At 45.4% G+C, this 18,166-nt stretch overlaps 1 protein-coding gene across 5 annotated transcripts in view; it reads left to right on the plus strand.

Moving 5' to 3' along the window:
• KIAA1958 (KIAA1958 ortholog) overlaps positions 1-18,166 on the plus strand; it is a 962,448-nt gene that overhangs the window by 106,558 nt on the left and 837,724 nt on the right. The gene's annotated exons all lie outside the window — the stretch shown is intronic.

An 18,166-nucleotide genomic window follows, 5' to 3' on the forward strand; every position in this document is an offset into this window, starting at 1 on the left:
GGTTACAATTTTAGTGCAGCTAAATTCAAAGCTTTGTTAAATATATCGGTACACATCTCGTGAGGCTACATTCAAAAGCAGCCGATGCCAAATCAGTACAGTTCTAGTGTGGCTAAAATCAAAAGCTGCTTTTACTAACTCAGTTCAATTCCGGTGGGACAAAATTCAAAAGCAGCGTTAACGAAATCAGTACAATTCTGGGTGGCTAAATTCAAAAGCAGCGGACGCAAGATCAGTGCAGTTCTAGTGTGGCTAAATTCTAAGTAGCATTTACTAAATGGTTACAATTTTTGTGTGGCTAAAATCAAAATCAGCGTAAACTAAATCACTACAATTCTAGTGTGGCTAAATTCAAAAGCAGCGTTAACTGAATCATTATAATTCTAGTGTGGCTAAATTCAAAAGCAGCGCTAACTAAATCGTTACGACTAGTGTGGCTAAATACAAAGCAGCATTAACTAAATTATTACAATTCTAGTGTGGCTAAATTCAAAGGCAGCGTTAACCAAATCACACAGCAGCAACATTGGAATGTAGTGGGACCCACGCCGTAGCAAAAATCGACTGGGATTCAACACAAGCTGTGGCAAAATCAAATTTGGTGTAACCCCAGCAGTATCAAAAATCTAGAATGGTGACACCAGCACAGTGGCAAAATTTGAAATGTGGTGTACTACATTTGGGTAACTCTGGGAGGCAAAATGGAAGTGTCGGAGACATAGATAGTGACGAGTTTTAAAGCAGTAATCTAAACTGGGAAATCTATTCCGCAAATTGCAAGTGTGCCGAAATTGTAACAAGTGGTGAGATTTAATATAACAAACCCCCAGTTGGAACACCTTGGTAACCACTATACACGTGTGGCAGAATACAGTTGTTGTAAGATTCAGTGAAGACGTCTCTTACCTGGATGTAGCTGTAGAAGGGGAGCATGGTGCCCTGCAGGGCTGGAGCGCAAGGCAAACGGGGATGGTTGGCATCTTAATGAGGCACCCTCAGCCTGTGCCCTCCACTGGTTGCTAGGTGTGATGAATCCTGTGGAGTCTTCACTGTTTCCCCAGCGATGATCTTCTCCCATGTGGCCAGGGTATGGCAACCGCTGCCTTATCCTGACCCTGTGGGTGGCAATTTGAGGGAGGATCACATGGGGGGCGACTATCGGATTAAGGTGGTGACTCAATCGGATGGGACACAGTATTCTCACCCTCCCACTGAAGATCTCATTATACGCACATATTTTGATGGCTTGTTGTCACCTCACAAATCCTCCTTAATATAGAACCGAAATTCTCCTTCCTTTAAGTCACTCTATGCAGAGTTCCATTCATACCTCAAACATACATAACACACCTACAATATTTCCTGTTTTTTAGGTTTTTCTAAGAAAGACTTTTAAGCAACATCAATTTAAAAATCCCATGATCTCTCTGGACTCGAACTCCGATAAAGCCTCAGGTACTTAGACGAGGAAGAGGAGGAAGGAGTTGATGCAGATTGAAAGAAACCCAAAACTGAATGTGCAGACTAGTTGTTTGGTTGAATCACAAGTGTGCGGGACATTTAAAAATGGCATCCGCAATCAAAATGCAGGCAGAACGGGAGATGACCGTGCTGGAAGAAGTTGAGGGAACAGGCACATCCATGCGGCAGTTTGCAAACACGAGAGTCACATATCAACTTGGCGCGAAGGAAGGGGAGATGCTCTGGGCACCTTTGGAGGACCGTCGGAGCATTGGGAGCAGCAGCAGATCCTCCAGGGATACGGTTGTGGTAGAAGGCAGCATACTCCTGTCCAGGCCAGAGAGAGAAGCCGGCAGGTGAGCATGGAGCTTAAAGAAATGCTGGAAGTAGGTCTGCAGCGCGACAGAGGTTGTCCCAGAGAGGGAGCTTCATCGCAAAGACCCACTATGGGTCGGGAAAGCTACAAATCCCTGGGTGTCTGTCCTGAGCCACTGGGGACCACGGGGCATACCGACAGGCATGTAAACAAGTAAATGAATTAAGAATATTTGAATACCAACAAGATACAGCGCAGCGACAAAACCTGAACAAGTCCCTGTGTTTGAGGTGTCAATGTGCGGAAAGTTGGAGCAAGTGTTAACAGAAGCAAATGAATAGCAATACGATAAAGACACTGACAAAACTTGGACTATTCCCTATATACGAGATGTCATTGTGGGGAAAGTTGGAGCAAGTATTACCTTAAGCAAGCAAATAGAAATACAGCAAAGTGTTACAACTGTGGTATATTAAAAGATAGTGAAATTGATAAGAAGTCCTGGTGAAAGGAGTACCCCTGGCAGTTGACATTTGGAGGGGTAGATACCTGGGAGAGAAGAGCACCAGGGGATCTGTAGAACCCTAAAGAAGGATTCCTGGCAGGGAAGCATACCAGGCAATCCACCAAAAGTATATGCGGATATAAGAGATTGTTACAGGATACCTGGCAAAGGAGTATACCAGGGGATCTAGGAAGTTCAAAGAGGAAGTTCTGGCAGCTAACTAGGCCAGGTACATTGTGGGAAGATACCTGGCAGGAGAGTACACCAGTGGATCTGAAAAACCCATGGAAGTCCACCAAAGCTGTACAAAGGAAACCCATTGTGAAATTCATCATATGAATAAGAACTTTAATGAATTCAATACAAAGAAATCAAGGACAAGTTGAATGGTATGGAAGTATTGTCTGCATAAGAACTTTTTTTTAAACAACTTAAACATTAAGAAACTTGTTTGAAAGAGACACTTTCCATCCTACCTTATCATCAAGAAACTGTTGTTAGGAAGAGACACTTTTTCCAGTCTACCTAAATATCCAGGGGAGGGGAACCACCTCCTAGATCCAAGGGTGTCTCATTGGAAAATACTTGTATGTTGGATGTTTCTATTTACTTGATCATTAACACATTTTGTCAACCATAAAGTCAGAGACATTTCCTTGCACCCTTAGTTCATTTCTGGTCTGAAGGACATATTAGAATGTTTTTGAAACACAGACTGTTTATAAGTTTAATGACTTGACACAGACTAACCTTTTAGTTTTAGTTTCCTAGGTAAGGAAACTCGATTTAGGTTATGGATAGAGAGACCTTTATCCAACCCATTTCTGTTTAATAAAGATGTCTAATAATGATAAAATTACAACTTTGTGTCCTCCTTTTATGACCCCTCACACAGGGCCAAGCTGCCCTGAGAGCAGTGCTTAAGAAGTGGAGAGTGGGAGGGTAGAGGAAAAAGGACAGAAGCAAACAAAGGACTACACCACAAAGACAGTGCCCTCTAGGAGCAATCCAGCACAAAAACGGATTGGAAATCTCACTAAAAACACAGATCGATCCCTCCAAAAAGATAGCAAACAGGCTGTAAACTCCTTGCCAAGTGCTTGTTGTACACGATGGCTACGGATTACTATCAGGAAGGCAGGGGAGAGCAGTAAGAAAGGGCTCCAAACACAAAGGACAGAGACACAGGACTGCCTCAGCCAATTGCTATGAAGAATGCAAATCAGTCCTGCAGGCACTGCGGGGTGTAGTAGCAACCGAGGCATTCCATGCTGTTAATGGTCCAGCTTTAGCAGGGTGGCCATGAGAAAGGCGTTAAAATCTTGGGGATCAGGGGTGATGTTTTCTAATCCATTTCAAACAGAGACCAGTGGTGTAATAGAAAGGCCAAAATAACAAACAAGGCACGCCCTTGAACCCACTCCAGAACTGTCTGACAATCCTGTTGGGTTTATTGTTAAGCATATGTTTGCAACACTAACCACAATTGCTTTTTTTGTGGCTGTGGTTCTCCACACATTGTCGCACCGAACTGTGCTCACTCTGCCACATGGTGTGGTTGGTATTTGTATGGGGGCTAGTAGTATGCATATGTGACCCATCACTCCGATACTGGAAACCCCCCTTGGAGAAATTGCAAAGCCAGCACAAGGCCCGCTGAGATCAAATCCCATTGTTCTAGAGGTTGGTGATAGTACTTTCTGGCACCCACCACATAGTTTGACTCTCAGGCGTTCACCTTCATTTCTATTAACAATTCACCCCTGGCTACCAGTGTAATTTCCACCTGGTGCTCCACAGGACCCATTTTATTTCTACGTTGTCAGAGAGGAGAGGATTTATTAATTGATCCAGCATATATCTTTCAAGAATAGGTTGTCCAGTCTCAAATTTTGAGTTAGTGTTGAAATACAGTTTGCAATTAATATGAAGTGTCCATTTGATATCTTTATGAAGAAATTCAGTCAGTGTCAAAGTAAATTTACAAACTGAGTAGTTGACACATGCATTATGCCCTATCAGTGAGTCCAGACCCAGCATCTAATGCATTCTCTGTTATTTTGAATATCTGCTTCGTGTAGGGCTCACAATAGCGTTCGTTTTGAACTCACACCCTTCTCAGGCAAACAAAAAGATTACGAAAAGTTAGTGGCTACTAACCCAATTACATGCCAATGTTTCAAAACAATGTTTTGAGGTTGATTGCTGTGTGCACAAACATGTCAAGACCGGAGACGAGCATTATGCTTCAACGTCTTTAATTCTACTCTTCAGCAGTTTCAACAAATAACTGGAAATTATCTTAACATCTCTAATTGTCCTTTTTTTTACAATACGTTCCCCTCTCACTACACTCCTTTCTGTAGTCCATAACACTTCCTGTCTCTGGCACTAAGCCACTTCCCGTCCTTTGCTCCACCTCTTCTTTTCCTGCTGTTCAGCATAAGTACCCATTCTTACTTTAGAATGTACATATATTATAAGGATGACCATATAGTGACAAAAATTGCTGCATAAAGGATATAAACTTAGTAGGGGCTTCACAAGTGCAGCGTCCCTTAACTAGCGATTTAACGTGACGCACCTTCCAGCAAAGCGTTAGTTTTTTACTTATTTTGCTTTGAACCGACTTCAGGCTCTATCAGGCAAGTGGTGCAAATTCACGCGAGCCATAGCAGCTGCTCCGCCTGAGCCGAACGGGGCCAGTGCTTCACTACAAGCACGCCCAGCGTCCTGTTCACCTCGGCGGAGCAGTAGCAACTCTGGAGGAGTGCCAGGGCCCCCACCGTTGGAAGTGTGGAGCCGGGCACAGCGGCGTCCCAGACGCAATGCGGCACAGCATTGTAAGCCAAACGACCACAACGCTTGCAGCTCGCTCAGAGGAGAACGAAAATATAAAGCGCTACAGGTGAAATAATAGTACGCAGTGCGAACAGCCGTAGAGCCCAGCATGAGCGACACAAGGCCATAAATCAATCAACACGCTGCAGTAGCGTTACGTGGAGCGTCAGAACGCCGTCTGCACAATGGCACTGAATACAAGTGTTACTGCATTACAAAAGGTGCAAGCCACATAAAAGGGCATACCAGCAGAGCAGTGGATGTCCAACTCAACCTACAAATTCAGGTATTTGGGACGCAGCACCCTAACTTCTTATACAATGTCGGAATATGAATGGAGTGAAGAGGAAAAAGCGCAAGATCTAGCGCTTTGCTTTAAAGAGATGCTAGGAAACTCACTGGTCGATGATGGTGGTTGAAGGGGTTAAGCCCATTCAAGAGTGGCTAGCTACACAAAAGTCTCTCCTGGGTCAGAAGCATACAAGCACCAAATCCAGTAAAGAGAGCACATCCACAAGGGCTGCTGAGAAGCAGGAACCTCGGGAAGTAAAAAGACCCGGAAGTGTTAATCCTCTTTGACTCCCCCGGTACGTCAATACAAGGCACAAACAAAGGCCCCACCCAGGGGTAGCTGAAGCGTTGGGCAAACTGAGAAACACATTTCTTCAGAGAACAACAGTGCCATGCCTTCTGACCGCCCCTCCCCAGGGGAAGGGAATATAGGAAATACAGATGTGGACCTACCAGAGGCTACAACCTCATCTCAGGACCAGGACAGTAAGCCAGAAAAAGAGTGGGCAGGACCCACGGAGGGCTAGAGAAACACCTTGAGGGGAAAAAATAGAGATGTCGGATATGTTCAACTCTGACGATATCAGAAACCCCAGATCCTCAGACTGCCAGCCATTGCCTAGGGTTGCGAAGTATATGGGGCAGAGAGTGCGGAAAGCACTGGCTAAAGACACTAGACTGTGCATGAGGGCAGAGTGCCCTTGCCCAGATCTGGCAGGGAAAGTGGCCAAAGCTCCCGAACTAGATCCGAAAATGCTAGCATTTGTCACGAAAGCATCCAAAGACCTGTGGAAAGGAATGGACAGGTTTTGGAAAAGTTGTCAAGAAAAAGTACTAGACCATACAGGGCCTCTAGCTAAAATAACGGACCTAGCGGAAAGAGCAAGAGATACGGGTGACGGGATCGAGTCGCATACTCTAGCCAACTGGGCTCAGAGGGCAGTCTGCCTGCCAGGAAATGCTAATTGTGCAATCTCATCCAAAAGGAGAAGAGACTCCTTTTTAAAGATGAACACTAAATTCAGGGACCTCGCCAATTACATGGCAGGCGTAGCAGCACATGGTTTGCTCTTCGGAGAGCCCTTTGGTAAGGAAATGGGGAGATGTGTAGGTACTTGCACCTCTTTAGAGAAGGTGCAAGCCTCAATTAAAAAGATCTTCCCAACTAGAGTTTTTGCCGGGACCGGTCGTTACAGAGGTCGAACGGCCGGTCGCTTTCAAACAACATGAAGGCCTCAATGCAATACAGCGCACTACTGGGAAGGGAGATAGCAAGACTGTCTTTTTTCCCGACCAGAGGAAGATTCCCCAGGGGACGCAGGAGCAGGGGAGCCGGAAGAGCACAAAGCTCTAACACAGATGAGAGCCATTCCCTACACGCCAGTGGGGGGGGGGAACAAAGCAGTCCTGGCAGAACAGGTGCACGCTTTCCAGCTGTGCATCGGTGCTGCAGACAACACAAGGGTTACGGATACAGTTCATACAACCCCCTTTACAAGACACGCTCCCTCGCCCCATGCGGGTGTCACAAGAGGAACAGGACCTGCTTCACAACGAGCTCCGAGCTCATGAAGGAGGCCATCAAACTACGTTTGCACGCAGGTGGGGCTTGCGTCAGCACTGCGGGCATTCACAAAGCTCATGAAACCACTAGCAGCAGCTATCAGAGAAAAAGGGATTCACATAATTATATACCTAGACGATACCCTGCTTTCAGCAGACAACAAAGAAGTTCTAACAACTCAAACAGCCTGGGTACATCGATTTTCTGGGGTTCGTGGTGGATACAAATAAGGTGACGCTAGAGTTACCGGCAAGAAAGATTTGAAATATCAAGAGAGAGATCAAAGTATGTCTCTCCCAACAGATTGTCTCTCTACGAGTTCTAGCGAGAATAGCTGGACTACTACCAGCCTCCATTCAAGCCATGTTTCCAGGACTCCTACATTACGGGCTTTGCAGAGGCTGAAGATCAACCACCTCCTGCAAGGTCTGAAGTATCATCGGACAATACCACTACACCAGGAATCAAGAACAGAACTGCAGTGGTGGCTGCAGAATATGGAAGCATGGAACGGGCGGGCAATTTTCGGGGACCGCCCAGACCAAATTATAGAGTCGGATGCCAAAAGGGCAGGCTCGGGAGCGCGATGCGGCACGTTGGACACAGGAAGCATTTCGAGTTCGTAAAAATGACAGCATCATATAAACTGTCTAGAACTATTAGCTGGGTGATTCGCAATCAACGCATTCACAAAGGGAAAAGTTGCATCCTGCCAAAGATGGACAACATCTCAGCAGTCGGATACATAAACCGTCTAGGAGGGACAAAGTCCAAACTCCCAGCAGAATTAGCGAAAGATTTTTTGCATTTTTGTCTGCAGACAGGGATCTCCGGGTGCGCTGAATGTGATAGCAGACTGGATCTCTCTGCACTTGACAGATTCCAGCGATTGGAAGCTCAATGTGAACATATTCAAATAGGGTGAGCATTTATGCGGCCCATTTCACACTGACTTGTTCGCCTCCAGGCTGAACGCCCAAAACAATCAGTATTTCATCTGGAGACTGGACCCGGCTGCGCAAGGCACAGATGCGTTCCTACAGGATTGGAGCAGGAATCGGCACTATGCGTTTCCCCTTCGTGATGATGAGCAGGGTACTAGCGAGGGTTAGTTGAGAGAGAGCAGCATTGATAGTGATAGCGCCCACATGGAAGTCACAAGTGTGGTTTCCAGCGCTGATGGAACTTTCCTCGGATTTCCTGCAGATTCTCCCGTCAGGGTAGCACCTGCTCACAAACCCAACGGGGTCATTTCACCCTCTGAGAGTGAAGAGAACACTTCCCCTGATGGCGTGCAAGCTATCAGACAGAGATGGACACTGCCAGGAATTTCGGACCAATCTGCAGGGTTTATTGCAGATTTGTGGGCTCCCTCCACTGGGAGGAGCTACGACACGGCATGGAATAGTTGTCCAACCTGGTGCAAAGGGAGAGGTGTTCCTCCTGTTTCTGCCCCAATAGTAGCAGTCTTTAATTTCCTAGCTTCCCTCTTAGAGGAGGGAAAAGCCTTCAGGACTATGGAAGTATGTAGGTCAGCGATATCTGCAGGCCATACCCATGTAGACAGAGCACCTGTAGGAGACCATCTTTCACTAGTCGGGCTCATGAAAGGTGCCCGTTTTTGGATTCCCTCAAATCCGATATACACGCAGCTATGGGATGTGAACATAGTGCTGAAATTCCTAATGAACTGGCAGGCCAACGGGTACCTGTCCGTGAGTAAGTTATCAGGAAAGCTTTCCATACTGCTATGTTTAGTATCGTGCAGGCGAGTCGCAGATGTTAGGGCGCTAGACATAGATAAGAAAACGTATGGACCAAATGGGGTAGCCTTTACCCTTACTAGGAGGACAAAGACTAACTCCTCGTCGATCTCGTATCCATATCTGACCGGACAGGCACAGCTCTGCATAGCAGCGTGTATCCGGGAATGCCAGCATAACTACGTCCAGTAGGAGTGTCTCAACTGCTAATAGCACCCAGGGAGCCGTACAAAGCGGTGGCTTCTGCTACCATCGCAAGATGGGTATGCAAGATTATGCAAAAAGCGGGGATTGACCTCGCACAGTTTGGGGTGCATTCAGTGAGAGGAGCTATGGCGTCCAAAGCATTCACAGCTGGGGTAGCTCTGGGTGACATTTCACAAGCGGCCGATTTGGCCATCGACAGCTCATTTAAGACCTTTTACTTTAAGCCAGTGCCATCAGTAGAAGGAGTAGTAGTTAAAAGCTTTGAACAAGCAATAATGCTCGCCTCCGTTCTTGACTTAGAATGAAGATTACCCCTGCATATTGCGCAGCATATTGCGCTGGGCAAGACACAGGCGAGCATTACTCTCCCACCCAGCTCATGCACTGTAAGTTTATGCTGTTGTTTTTTTTTTTTTATTTAAATTTTATTGGTTTTGAAACACAAGGGTAATATGTACGAGTACATTCATGTTGTTTTCACATAGGTACATCAATATGCTATTGAGATTAAACAAGAGTAATGCTGTCAACAGAATTAAAACCACTCTCCCTTTGGCATTAAGTGTTTCTGTCCCCCCCAGACGGTCTGGCGAGTTTGTCCATTTTGTTGGTGAAGACTTAGTCTGTGCTTAGCGCAAGATGGGATGTTGGTCTCAGTTGGCTTGCATGTGTTCGTTCGGTGCGACAAGCCTGATCACCTCTGGGCTGTTGGATAGAGGACGAGTCTCGTCGTCATGTGTTATTTACTGCGATTCTGAATCTTCCGGCGTTGATTGTCTTTGGCTTGGGATATATATGTTGGCGAAGTCACACCAGGTTTCCTCGTGGTGGGCTGCCTTTCCATGGAGGGCCGCCGTGATTTCCTCCATTGTGTATATGTTTGTTGCAATGGCAGTCCATTCCTTTATGACTGGGAGGCATGGAGATTTCCATTTGATGACTAGGCCGGCCCTTGCTGCAAGTAGGAGTGGGGATGCCAGTCCCTTTATTCTGGTTAGTTCATCTTCTTCCTCTTCCAGGCCAAATAAAATCAGGAGGGGAGATGGTTCCCGCTCAATGCTGTCTATTTCTTTGATCCATCCGAGCACTTTGTTCCAGTATATACAGACGTTGGGGCAGTCCCACCACATGTGCCAGTAGTTAGCCTCCGTTCTATATTGTCTCCAGCATTTAGGGCTGTTAGTCTGGTACATTTTCGATAGTCTGTGAGGGTCATACTGCCATCTGTGAAGTAGTTTTATAGCATGTAGTATGTATTGCGCGGCGACAGATATTCCGGACATAATTTTTGCAGATTGTGTCCCTTGCCCGTTAATCAAATTCTCTGTTGAAGTCCTTTTCCCATTTCTCTTTGAGGCGGTGGTTCAAATTTTGGTCTTTGCTGATCAGGGCACTGTACATGCGCGCAATCAGGCCTTTGTTCGTGGAGGTTGTGTCGAGGATTTTCTCAAAGGGAGTGAGTTCTCTCTGTATCTTGGTTTTCCACTCCCGTTTGGATAGGACTCCCTTCAAGCGGAGATAAAGGAAAATCGGGATTGGGTGTAGTTGGAGGGCGTCTTCCAACCCTTTCGAGTCCTGAATCAAACCAGGTTTGATATCTAGAGTGCTCCGGGATTTCTTCTCCGATCCCTGGGGCCCAGAGGTGGCTCAAGGGGGATGGCCATGTGGTCACTCCCACCATCCCTTTTCCCTCCTTCCATACATTCCATATGGTTCCCAGTATTGGGTGGTTGTGCAATTTTCGTGTGCGTTGTGGTCTGGAGACCCATAGCCACTCCGATAGCGTTGCGGGGGTCAGGTTGTCGTTGACCAGCTGGACCCACTGAGGTCTTTCCTGTCTCTGAAGTGGGGGATGAGGACTCTCAACTGCGTGGCCTGATAATATCGATCGATGTCGGGAAGGCCTACCCCTTCTCGGTCTTTGGGTAGTATGAGAGTTTCGTAGGGTATTCTGGGCTTCTTTCCTTCCCAACAAAAATCCAGTTATTGCCCTTTTCACCTGTTTGAAGAAGTCATCTGGCACTGTCACAGGAAGTACTTGGAAGGGGTATAGGAAGCGTGGGAGACTAACCATCTTAATAGCGTTCAGGCGTCCCATCCAAGAGATCGTGAGGGGTTGCCATTTTGCGAGGTGCGCTTTGAAGGCAGCGAGGAGTTGGGGGAAGTTGACCTCGTCTATATCAGCGATTTCTCTCGTCAAGTTGACGCCCATGTATCGGAGTGTGGGACCTCCAATGGTGAGACCGAGTTGTTCGAGTTCCGCTCTTTGGCTGATGGGTTCTTGTAACGGGAAGAGGATTGATTTAGTTTTATTAATTTTGAAGCCTGACAGTGCACCGTATTGCTCAATGAGTTGTATCGCTTTAGGGATTGATGTCATCGGTTCTGGACGTGGAGTAGAATATCATCTGCATACAAGGCCAGCTTATATTCTTTTCCTCTCACATGGAGGCCTTCAACGCCTTTGTTTGCTCTAAGCGTTTGCGCCAGTGGTTCCAATGATAGCGCAAATAGTATTGCTGAGAGGGGGCATCCTTGTCGCGTTCCTCTGCTTAAGGAAAACCAGCGAGAGTATTGGGAGTTTACTGCTACCGAAGCTCAGGGCGAGGTGTATCAGCCTTGATTCTGCGTCGAAGAGTAGGGCCAAGACCTATTTTCATTAGTGTAGCTTCCAGGAAGTGCCATTCGACCCTATTGAACACTTTTTCTGCATCTATTGTCAATAGTGCCGGTGTGTTTGGCATTTTCTTGGCTTTGTGTATGAGGTGGAGGGTCTTGCACCCTGTCTTCCAAGTATGAATCCCACCAGGTCATTGTGGATTATAGCGGGCATCTGCGTCTCCAGCCGTGCGGTGAGGACACTTGTGTAGATTTTAACATCCGTATTTAAGAGGGAGATAGGGCAGTAAGAAGTGCCTTGGTTGGAGTCTTTTCCTTCTTTAGGGATGACCGTGACCAGTGCGTCGGAGAAGGATGCGGGTGCTGTGCCAGTTTGGAGGATACGATTGAAGAGCTCGACCATTGCTGGGAGGAGGGTGTTGCTGAAGGCTTTGTAGAATCCTGCTGTACAACCATCATTTCCAGGGGCTTTCCCTGTTGGGTGCCTTTTGATTGCGTCTGCTATTTCTTCACCTGTGATGGGGGCATCAAGAGCTTGTGCTGTATCTCGGGATAGGCTGGGGATAGTTATCGTGTTCGTGTATTCTGCGATTGCACTCTCGTCTGTCGGTGTATCAGAGGTGTACAAATTCTCCTAGAAGTTAGCAAAGGTTTCGGGGATGTCGCAGGGGTGGTCCCTGTGGGGTTCTGTTTTGTTGTGTATAGTTGACACCCATCTCTCCTTGCGTTGTCCACGGAGCCTGGCTGCGAGGAGCGCGCCGGCTTTATCCCCTTTCTCATATTGTTTCTGTTTTAAGTATTGGAGTTGCGGACGATCTGGTCTGTTTCCAGTTGCCGCAGTTCCTCTCTCTTGCTGGCGGCCTCCTCTATTTTTCGGCATCTTTCAGTACCGGCGGATTGGGCACGAAGGTCTAGTTGGGTTATTTTGTTCCTAAGCCTGTTTTCTATGAGTTGGCGCTCTCTTTTACGTGCTGCTCCTTCTTGAGTTAGTACTCCTCTCCATGTGGCTTTCCATGCCTCCCATATCGTGTTTATCGAGACTTAGCCTGGGTTATTCTGCTCGAAGTACTGGTCGATCTCCTTCTCAAGGTATTCATGAAATACTGGGTCTTTCCGGAGCGTTTCGTTGCACCGCCACTTCGAGCTTCTGTGGGGGAGTGCCATACGACTGAGGGTGACCGTGACCATGTCGTGATCTGACCATGTTATAGGATATATTTCGGATGCGGACATCGCCTCCGTTAGCTCTGTTGTGAGATCTAGGTAATCAATTCTGGTATATGTGGCGTGCGGCGCTGAGTAAAATGTGAATGTCGTTTCTTGCGGATTCATGTGGGGTAATGCGTCTGTTAGCTTGTAGGTGTCCATCATATTGACTATCACTGAGCGGCCAGCGTCTGGTGGGGTGTTCGCCTGTGGATTTCCAGCTTGTCTCCAGGGTTGGGTCAGCCCACATTTTGAGGTCACCTCCCAAGATCACTTCGCCCTCTGCTTCAACCATGACTTTAGGGACCATGTGTTGTAAGAACCTGGACTGTCCGGAGTTGGGGGGAGTATATGGAGGCGAGTGTGATGGTGGTGCCCTGTATCTTGCCCACAAGCACTAGCGCTCTGCCACTTACATCTGCCCAGGTTTTCTGGACTTCGAATTGTATCCTTTTGGTGATCAGGATGCTGACGCCTGCTTTTCTAAGTGGGGCTCGAGCCCCAATATTCAGTACCTGTCCTGGTGTTTGAGATCCTTCTTTCTTCCCCTTTAATGTATTTGGTTTCTTGTAGGAAGAGTATGTTGAGCTCTGCCCTTTTGAGTTCTCTGGCCACAAGTGACCTTTTGGTAGGGGAGTTAAGTCCCTTGACAATCAGTGTCCCTATTTTAATTTTGGTTGGCCTGTCGCTTACCTTGTTGTGGTTATTCGCCATTGGTGTGTGTTCTTAGTGTGTCTGCCGGGTCCCATCTATCGCTGGATGCCACCAAAGTCGGAGTGTTCCGTTGAGTGTACCGGACCGTCTTGGGCTTTGGCGTCTTTGTTTTCCCCTCTCCCCTCCCCTCAGGGGAATACAACACAGTATCCCCTACCCTATGTTCCCTTTGTTCGTCTTTCCCCCTGTCGTCGTAGGCTTGCATGTTTACTTGGTGGCGTCCGATTCGAGGATCTGAGTTACGAGGGGCCAGCGGAAGATTATCAGCCGTGGATAACCTCAAGAGGACCACAAGTTGATCGAGAACTAAACGTTTTTCGTGGTTAGTCGGACTGACAGTTAGTGTTATGGATCATTTCAGAGCATCCAAAGAAGAGGTGGAGCACAGGACAGGAAGTGATTTAGTGTCAGAGATGGGAAGTGTTAAAGACTACAGAAATTAGTTTGATGAGAGGGAAATGTAGTTTTAAAAAACATGGAAAATTAGAAATTTTAAGATCATTTCCAGTTATTTGTTGAAACTGCTGAAGAGTAGAATTAAAGAAGTTGAAGCATAATGAGCGCCTCTGTGTTTTTAATAGAATTAAGACTCCCTGTGCAATATGCAGGGATAATCTTCATTCTATTGATGTCTTTAGCTTGTTTCATTAAATGTAACAACCAGATTCTATATGTATATCTAGTTCGCTTGAGTGGTCATCACAGAAAAGATCTTGTATAACCTTTTTTATTCAAAGGTGAAGCAATCATACCTGCTTGTACATTGAAATCTTCTAATGAGGAACAGTTTCTTCTCACTCTCAAATACTTTCAATACGGCACGTTTTCCTTCGGAGCATTTGTATGTTGACTGAGCTATTTGTTTCTATTGACTTTCTTTACAAACATACATTCAGATTTCCATTAGTATTTGTAATCACCATTTGAAGGAAAGGTATCTGTTCTTTATTGACACAAGATGTAAATTGCAAATTGGAATCTAAAGTATTAATCAAGTGAGGAACTCATCTAATGATGCACTTCAAATTCTCCGTAATATTTGAATATCTATGCAGCGTCCATGAAACCTTATGGGCAATAAGTAGATGTTTGAATCACTAAAGATGTTCCTATCCTCAACTTGTGCCATATACAGGTCTGCCAAATTTGGGACAAAGGCAGAGCCCTTTCAAGTGCTTTTTAAAATGTTGCATAAATTGACCGTTAAAGATCATATAATGTTTGTAAAAGGCTATTGTCTAGGGAGGATAGCTCAGCGGCAACGTCCCCGCCTTGGCAGCAAGACGACACGGAGCAACACGGGTTCGATCCACGGGTCCGCGCTTAGAAACCACTCGGTATTAAGCGTGTTATAAATAACCTATCATATCATATCATTGGTGCCAAAACCACAAGAAATTTAGGCATGCTATGAGGTTGCTGTGTTGAAACATCAAAATGAACCTTTTCTCTTTCATTGATCACATCTCTTGTGTCGTTGAGATGTGATTTTGTTTCCATTGCTAAAGGTTTAATAAAACAATCTATAAGCTTACTAAAAGGTTCTAAAACAGAACCACAACCCGAATCAGTCGTCCCAGAATATTGGATGTATCTTTATGTACTTTTGGAAAGGTGTAAAATGCCAGCAACCATGGATTTTTTACGAAAAATAAGTGTATTCCTCTGACATAAAGAAACTTTCAACATATGCATAAATTGTTATTTGTTTAATCACTTTCTGTGTATATTTTGTTGAATCTCTCTTAAGGGGTTAATAATGTCCCACATGACCCAACTGTCTTAGACATTCATTGCCACAAGACATAACATTTGACTAAACCTGTACAGACACCAGCTTATCGAGATGGGCACCAACAGATCCAAACACTGTGGCCCATTCTATTCCCTGTCATCCTCAACGTACATTAATCTACTGGGGCAACTACTCACTAATCTTGACTTTATAATCCACCAATAAATCTATGGCATTCAGGACTGCTAATAGTGAATTCTATCATTGACCTCAATGGCCTAAAACCCATCCTGTAACTCATCTATTGAATTCACTTTTGTGATACTGAACCACAAGAAGATCAAGTTAAACCTTATTGGGGGATCTACCAAGAACTCTCAAATCCCAAACTAGCTCACAGAAACTGAACTTGATGGATTGCCGCCTAAACCTCCGTTTTGTGCTAAGTCCCTTGGCTTCACTATTAACAGTGATCTTACTTTCAAAACACATATTTTGAAGAACACCCAGAAAACCTAGTAAGACTTCTATATCCTTAGCACAATGAAACCCATTAACCTTGACACAATTCTATTTTCATTTATCGCCCCTTCTTTTTTCGCGGCATTTTTCGCCAAAAATGTTTGCCCGAAAAAAAGTTGTCTAATTTGTTCCCTAAAAGTCGTCAAATTTTTTCCCTTCCCCTATTATTTATTTGCTATTCCCCACCCCACCGTACCCCTTATATGCCCTTACCCCTTGCCCCATAGTTCTTTTTGGGCAAAAAATGCTGTAAAAAAACTGGCTGATGAATGAACGTTGGACCGCAATCCTGACCTCCTCCCTGGCGTGCCCTCCGCAGTCAGTCTCCCTAGAGGACTTACAAATATGCCCACATCATCCCAACCACCATTGTGCTACTCTGGTTACCACTCAAAACCTATATCCCTTTCACATCTGCCTGTATTATACATGGCTATGACAAACCAGTTCTATAATATCTGGCTGATAAACTCCCCTTTGGAAGGCCTCGACAGTAACCAAAGCAGCAACATCACTAGACGAAAATCTAAGAGATGTGAGAAGGAAAGAACCATAAAAAGGGCCTTATCCTACTCGGCTCCCATACAACCAAAACGATTGCCCACATTTCTGCTGCATCTCTCCTTGTTGTCCATTGGGCTACCCTAATAACACTTCTCCATCTCCACCCCGACAGCTTTTCTCCTCCCTCCTCCTCACTTCACCCTCACTTTCTCCTGTCCTTTCCTCTCAATTTGTCCCACTCCCTTGCTTTATGACTAGATTTGTGCTATAGAAATCCCATACATTCAGATCACATTATCTATGAGTACACTTGTATGTTGTCTGTCGATCCAACAGTTACTCAAAAGACAACCTTGCAATGGGTTTTAATTAATCTTGGATATGGCATACAATCTAGTATGCGTTCAGCAGTTGGTTGAAAAACGTTAATGCACCCTTCTTTGGGGTGTTAGTTTATTAGTCCGTAGAATCAAGAAGACAGAGCATGTTGAAGACATTTCATATTCCTTTAACTATAAAGATAAAGGGCACGTTGAAAGTTGCATCTTTACTTATTACTTAACCTAGTCTGTGTTATCTTCCAATCTCTTAGTTATGATCTATATTGTAAGCGTCTATTAATTGTGCTGTAATGGTCCAAAGTTACCAGGTGCTTTGTCCTGAGCACCAGAGGAATTAAAAACACAGCAGGACATCTTTGAAGCAGCACAGGATTCGAAGAAGCAGAGGATGGCCACAAGCTTGTACATGCTTGGGACCAGACCATACATAAACCATTAATAGGTAATGTTCTTTGATGGGATCAGTGTCCTGAACCCTGTCCATCAGCAGTCCTTGGCTACGCAGGCTATTCAGGTATCTGAGTTGACCTGATATCTGTTTAATCTGAGGTCCATTGATTTACATACATTCTCTAGGTGCACAGGCTTTGGTGTATGAAGTCTTCCACAGGTGGTACTCTGACTATGGCCATCCTCAAAATGTCATTGCAGCTGCTGAAGAGCATCTTTTATAACACACATGCGGTCACTGCTAACAGTAGCGCTCACACCAGTTCAATACATTTCTTTGCTTGGATCGGTTGGTAGAGGGTCTTCAGAATACATAGGCCCAGGCTGGATTTCTTGATACATTTTTCCACCTCTCTAGTATTAGGACAGGCTCGAGATGAATGGAGCTTAACTAATCTACTTGGCCAAGCTGTGTTTTTCTGTGTTGGAACAAAAAAGGAGAGTGTCACAAAGAATCTGTCATGGTCTGCATTTTCTTGGCTCCTCTTGGTGATTATGACTAAGCTGCACATTAACATCCTGCATGGAATTATAGCAATGTCTGGCACCCTGTGCTCCCTTTGTAGTGCTCCTTGCATTTCACCTTTAACTCTTTCAATTTTGGAATTCCAGAGGAAAGCCAATAGTATCTCAGGAAAGGTTTGATAGGAAAACAAGCCTAAGTTAAGACAGCTTTTCACATATCATGCGGCCTATAGCCAGTGACACAATGACAAATGTAGATGACAGCTTTTTTCACATCATGCTGGAAGAATATTTCTTGGCCTCGACAAGATCCAGGAAGTGGTGCTTTCCTGTTCTGGCAGATGGGCAAACCATAAACGGCAGAGAGCTGCCTGTTTCAGTACGTGCGAGCGTTGACTTCACACCATTGAGTGTTTTATCTGATAAGGATTCAAGGACAGGAAATAGGCGGACACGAATAGAAGTGTAGTGTACATCTGCAAGGCTATGAAGTAACAAGTGGAAGAATTGTCTCTTCACTAAGCCAAGGCCCAGGGAATACAGTGGAACCCATCACTGAATGAGTACAAAACTCTCACTGAGAGGTGCTAAAACCCATTTAATGGAGTTGTATATAGGAGACAGTACTCAACAAGCACAGTGACACACTGAGCTCTAGGCCT

This window comes from Ambystoma mexicanum, chromosome 6q (genome assembly GCF_040938575.1).
Source record: "Ambystoma mexicanum isolate Mex_15411 chromosome 6q, UKY_AmexF1_1, whole genome shotgun sequence".
Lineage (NCBI taxonomy): Eukaryota > Metazoa > Chordata > Amphibia > Caudata > Ambystomatidae > Ambystoma > Ambystoma mexicanum.